This window comes from Amblyomma mixtum, chromosome 10 (genome assembly GCF_055824585.1).
Source record: "Amblyomma mixtum isolate Tamu chromosome 10, ASM5582458v1, whole genome shotgun sequence".
Classification (NCBI taxonomy): domain Eukaryota; kingdom Metazoa; phylum Arthropoda; class Arachnida; order Ixodida; family Ixodidae; genus Amblyomma; species Amblyomma mixtum.
Window position 1 is genome coordinate 13,797,461 of NC_143021.1, and position 6,000 is coordinate 13,803,460.

Consider the following 6,000-nt stretch of genomic DNA (forward strand, 5'->3'; position numbering starts at 1 on the left):
AGCCTCACTGGTTCCAACGTCAATATCAAGTTTCAGGGAATTAACTGTTTCGTCTACCAGGATGAAAACACCCCCACCATGCTTGTCGCGATCTTTCCTATAGCTGCAGTAATTACTTGGAAACACTTTACTATCAGCAATATCACCATGCAGCCATGACTCACATCCAAGAACGACGGACGGCTTCGTCAGTTCAACAAGACCCAGTAATTCATCTTTTGTGTTTTTAATGCTACGGCAAATTACTACCAAAAAAGACAAGCGACAGTTATCGGCTTTAAGTCACGTGACCCGCTTCACACTCTCTTGATTTTCAGCGTATACATACTTTCCATCCTTCAGGCATAAAGTATCATATCTGATGACCGGACGATCTGATTCATCACAATGTGCTTTCGCGTATTCCCGCAGTAATCATCAGATATACTGACAGAAGTACCCTTGAGTGTTTTTGCTTTTGCAAAGACTGCTAACTTTTCCTTATGTGTCGCAAACTTTACAATGATGGGTCGCTTTTTACTTGGGCTAAATTTGGCAAATCGGTGGGCTTTTTCGAATTTTAAATCTTCAATTCCCATATGCTCCCTGCAGACTTCTTTCACATGATTTTCACTTGTTGCATTTGATTCTTGCTGATCTGTATCTTTACTGCCAAAGAAAAGCAAGTTGCAACGCCGACTCCTGTTCTCTAGCTGATCTAATTTGGCCCTCAGGCTCTGCAGCTCGGCATGTTGCAATTGATTATTCTCCTGGCATTTCGCAACAGTGCTCTTCAGTTCATCAAGATGGCCTATCTGCATCTCTAGTTTTGTCAACCTCGTGTTAAGAGTATACATGGCAGCCTTGTTCTACGCCTACAAACGGCTTACGATACCGTTTTAGACAAATGGACAGTCCGCACTGTGACAACTGTGCTGCGATAGAAACTGTGGAGCATATCTTGCTTGAGTGCCCTGCATATGCTAACGAGCGTGCGTACTATGAACATTGCATGCAGAAGCTCTGCTCAGTGCCCCTTACAATGGACAAAGTTTTAGGTCCCTTAGCCTGCCTTAGGCAACAGAGACTTGCAATGACTTTTCTATTCACATATTTAAAAGACATTGGACATCTCGATAAGCTTTAAATTCACTTGCACGTCACCTTCATGCATTCTTCATGCAGTGAACTTCGTCAGCCCATTTGACGGACTATGCACTCCATCACTCCATAGGTTACATCAATACTCGCCATTGCATCCTTAGTACCCATTTCATGGCCGCATTTTATCTTCGTTTTTTTTTTTTACCTCTTTCACTCTGCTCTCCTTCTGTCTTTATCTCCCAAATTCCCCTCCCTACGCAGAGTAGCATGCCAGCGATTTTTAAACGCCGGCTAAATTCTCTGCTCTTCATTAAAGAGTCTCTCTCTCTCTCTCTCTCTCTCTTTGTTCTACGCCTGGTATTCCTCAATGGATAACAATTTCTGGTTAATATCAGCCTGGCCATCTAGAAGCTGATGAAGAGGAGAGTCGTTATCAGGCCCTGGATTCAGTCCAACGTCTCCGCACAATAACAGCAGCAGCATGATAAACATAGCCCTACGCTTTAACAAATAGCGTCGTCTTCGACACTACTTTGCATTCTCAATAAAAGAAGAGCGTGAACACACTTGTGCAAAAATCACATGGGGCGGAACCGGCAAAACGTACAAAACATCGGTGCCGTAAGGAGGCATTCCACCAACCTGCATGAAGAGCCATAACGTGAGCGGCGGTGTCATGGTAGCGCCGGAATCACGCCCCAGAGGAAGACTGCTGTGACGCCCCCTTTGTAGCAGGAGATGATGTTCGTCGACGGTCCAATGTTGGGTGACTGGCAGCGGACATTGCCCAAATTCAGCGGCACCACACGCTTCAGTGACGAGGAAGGCATCGGCGTTGAAAGGTTCCACGAAACTACTTAGAACTTTGCCCGGTGGTGAGGATTCGTTGACGCTGGGCAGAAGGCAGTAACGATCGCATTGTAACGAGACAGCCACGTTGAAAACCTGCATGAAGAGCCATAACGTGAGCGGCGGTGTCATGGAAGCGCCGGAATCGCTGCCATTCAAAATTTCCTTTCTAACATTTTTTCTAACATTCTAACCTTTCTAACATTTTTTAATCATCACAATCACCTTTTTTGTTATTCCTATTATTATTATTTTTTTAATCCGTCGGCTACAAATCACACAGAGTCGACCTCCTGTGTTCGTTATCCATTTCCCGTTTCTTTTTAGTATGTTTGCTTTATGTTTACTTTTCGCTTCCCCAGCAATCCTTTGTTGTTTGTCCGTGGAAAAAAAATCCATGAAAAATCTCTCCGTGCACCCAACTTCTTGGCTGATGCCTCTGCGTGGGTATCCGCCTTTGTACGAGGTTAATAACTACGACATAGAAGCGCATGTTGGTTTTGGTGGACTAGTGTTGTCCAGCTAGCATCCTTCATGGCACCGCCACATCCACTGGAGCTTTGTCAGAGCCGTCGCATCTCCGGACACCACTGCCCGTTACCACGCTGCACGGGGATGAGCCTGGCTGAGCGCTTCACGGTCCTTTAAGCCCGGCTGCCGACCGGCCTTCGTCGACTCCCAGCGGACCTTATCAATCATAACGTGAGCCGCGCCCTTTTGCTGGCGCAGCGCGCAAGGAGGTTGCCGATTAGTTTACCCACTACCAACGGGTGAGCCGACAGAACCGGTGGGACTCCGCCGCTCAACTTTCCAACGTGGTATTCTTCCCAACAATGACCGCCTTAATCTGGTACGAAAATCATGACGACTCGCTCTCTACGTAGGAGCGCTTTGTTACCGAATTTAAGCAGTGTTTCGGCGACTCCGTCGCGCGGAAGAAGCGCGCAGAGCAAACCCTGCCTCATAGGGCAATGCTACCAGGCGAGACGTGCACTACATATACGAAGGAAGTCCTCAGACTGTGCAAAAACATCAACTCCTGAGTGCCTGAAGAAGATACGGTCGGTGATTTCTTGAAGGGCATTGCGGATGATGCTTGTGATTTGCTTATCTCCAAAGACGACCTGGCGACTGTCTCTGATGTCTTACATCCCATCCGCACTACTGAAGCACTGAAGACACACCGCATAGTACCAAAGTCTGGGCGGCTGCAGAATGTCACCACCGTAGCCAATGTTGGAGATAACTTTTGCTTGGACCTTGCCACGATTATTCGATTTTTCGTGCACTTCTACGACTGCATTCCCACGCCCGTCATACACCACCCGTCTGCTGTGACCCCTATCTTTCACAAAGGGCCACCTCCACACCGACTTCGCAGCCCGGGATTCCCTCCGATAATTCACCTAACGTCGCCGCTTCGACCGATTGCCATCAATCGAATTTCGATGGCCCTCTTTCGTCGGTGTGGCCCGATATAGACTACGACCATCGTCCGCGAGCTCCCTGATTTTCTAGACGTCCCCCTCGGATGGTTGATCAGCTCGAGTATGAATGCATTTCTTCTATGCCTACTGACATTTTCGAACCCTTTCAGGACGAACGTTTTCTTCGCCTTCGGCCCGTTCCCGTTCGCTACCGATGCGGCGTTCCGGGACATATTACGGATACTGTCGCAGTCGCCCATCTTCACGGTACGGACGCCGCATAAATCCTGTCGCACCCAGTGATCGCCACTTCGACAGCCGCCTCCATCGCGTGACTATTACCAGTCCTACGACATCCGGCATCACTTCCCTCCTACCCCCCACCCCTTCCCCCCGGCCCGTTTCTCATGCGCGCCGCCGTTCACCGTCACCACGGCGCAGCTCTGTATCGGCACAGCTGGAAAACTAGTCCCTACGACAGATGGAGGTGAGGTCGTTGGACACCATTTACTGCTCTCAGACACCCCTCCTTCAGTTATTATGTTCAAAAACAAGATTCATGTGTTTGTAGATGGTGTTTCAACTATGGCCTTAGTGGAAACAAGTGCAACTATTTCTCTTATGAGTTTATCTCTTAACATGTTGGGCTTCAAAGTGTTGCTCATGTGGGACCGAAGCGCGACTTTTTATGCATTGAACGGCGCCTTCTTACGTCCTGTGGAAGTGAGCAGGGCCAAGATGTATCAGGGTCGAACAGTGTTATCGGATGAATCTGCAGTGCTACCTCACTCAACGCATTATGTTATTTTAGGCATTGTTGTACGTGGGGTTTGGTGTCGCGGCTCGATAGAACCACTGTCACGACGGCGCCCGTTCCGACCCCGACAGGAGTGTCGCTGAGCGGAGGAGTTATGATTGACGAAGGAGGAGTTAGTGTATTTACGTTTTACAAGCGTAAGAGCCAATTGGAGAATCTCTCGGCCACACGCATAGCCGACTTACATAGGCCTTTATTTCCCTGAAGAACCTAGGTAGAGGGCGGCCTCGCCCAGGAGGTTAGTCTCAACGTTCACTTTCGTGCACAATCTCACACTTTATCTTACTTGTGGACGCTCTCCTGCCACGGGTTTCAGCTTGAGAGTGAAGGGAATGCCGTCAAGGTCCCGTTGGCTGCAGTAGGTGATGGTCTCTGGCCAGCTGGCGGTTCCCCCGTACTGCCGACACCTGTTTTAAGGCGAAAGCCTTTATTGGCTCATATTGTCATGACTGGTCGGAATGGTCGTGACGTCACTGCGCACAAATTTTGACGGGTGTCCACCGAAATATCGGAGACAGTTACTGCGCAATTTCCTTTCCTCAAATACAATTTTCATTTTCTTCATTACGGCCCCTCTTTCTCTTTCTTCTTTCACTCCCACTACCTCCCTTCCTGTACGGTGCGGTTCAGGTGTCCACCGAGATGAGAGAGAATTACAGCACCATTTCCTTTCCTCAAAAAGCGTTGCGTTCAAAGGGCAACGCATCGCGACGAACGGGTGGTGGCGTTCCGTGGACTCCCTGGCTACAACACGCTGCCGCGTTCCACTCCTAAAGGAAAAGATTAAGCGTCATTAATTGGCATTTAATTAATGCACCAACAGAATGTGAAGTGAACAATCGCGGAGTAGAATGCAGCACTCAGGCTTTCGCCTTTCACCACTTTAGCCGCTAAAGTTCGTAATATTTTTCTTCAGATGACACCCGGCCCGCAAGGCCGGAACGCGAGATCGCGAAAAGGGCAGAAAGTGGTCCTTTGTCCTTAGAGGTTCGCGGTGGTTGGGGAAGATGCCTGTCAGCCCGCCGTGGTGCTCGGCGCACGGAGGTGGGAACGAGGGCCTTTGTTCCCCGACATGGTCGCGCAATTAGAGAAGATAGCGTTCGCCTGCTCGCCGCGATGTTTCTCCGCACAACAGCCGACATCGGAAATTGCGCGCTTTGTGTCCTAACTTCAGATAACTGTTCTTTTGAGTCCCACACTCCGACTCAACAAAGTACATTGCCCTCTCCTGGTGATCCATTACGGTAGGCCTGGAAGCAATCGTCAAGTTGACAGGAGGTACTCGCAGCCACCCAGAAGAAATATATGTGCTGGCTATTCCAAGCGAGACCTGCTGACGCCGTTCTTAGCAGCAGAGACTTTCTGCGCATGTTTGGCGCTACTGTCGACGGTCATACGGGCGAAATGAGCGTTGATGGTGCCCCTTAATCGAGCTTCTTGGAGGCGTCCCCTATTTGTGCTGATGTTCGTTGTGTTCATGGATACCTGCGTGCCTCCGTTGTCTGCTGTGCGCCCCGGTTTCGCGCTGCCACCGTATGAACAAGCCTTTTCAGGTTATCGTCACACGGAACTATTCGAACGGTACCAAGAAATCGCTTCTCGTTCCTCATTGTTTGGCGCCTGTGAGCTAGGGCTGCGCACGATTTTGGACTAGTAATTGCTCTCTGCAGCCCACGCTTTTGCCGACTGGGGCGAAGCTTGCCAAATTTAGTGAAAATGCCCACCATCAGTGATTTTGGAGACGGATGCGCAGGATGACAGTGTTGCTGCAACTTCGGTCGGCTAGCAACTGCATATCATGGTTAGCGAGTCGCTGAACACCTC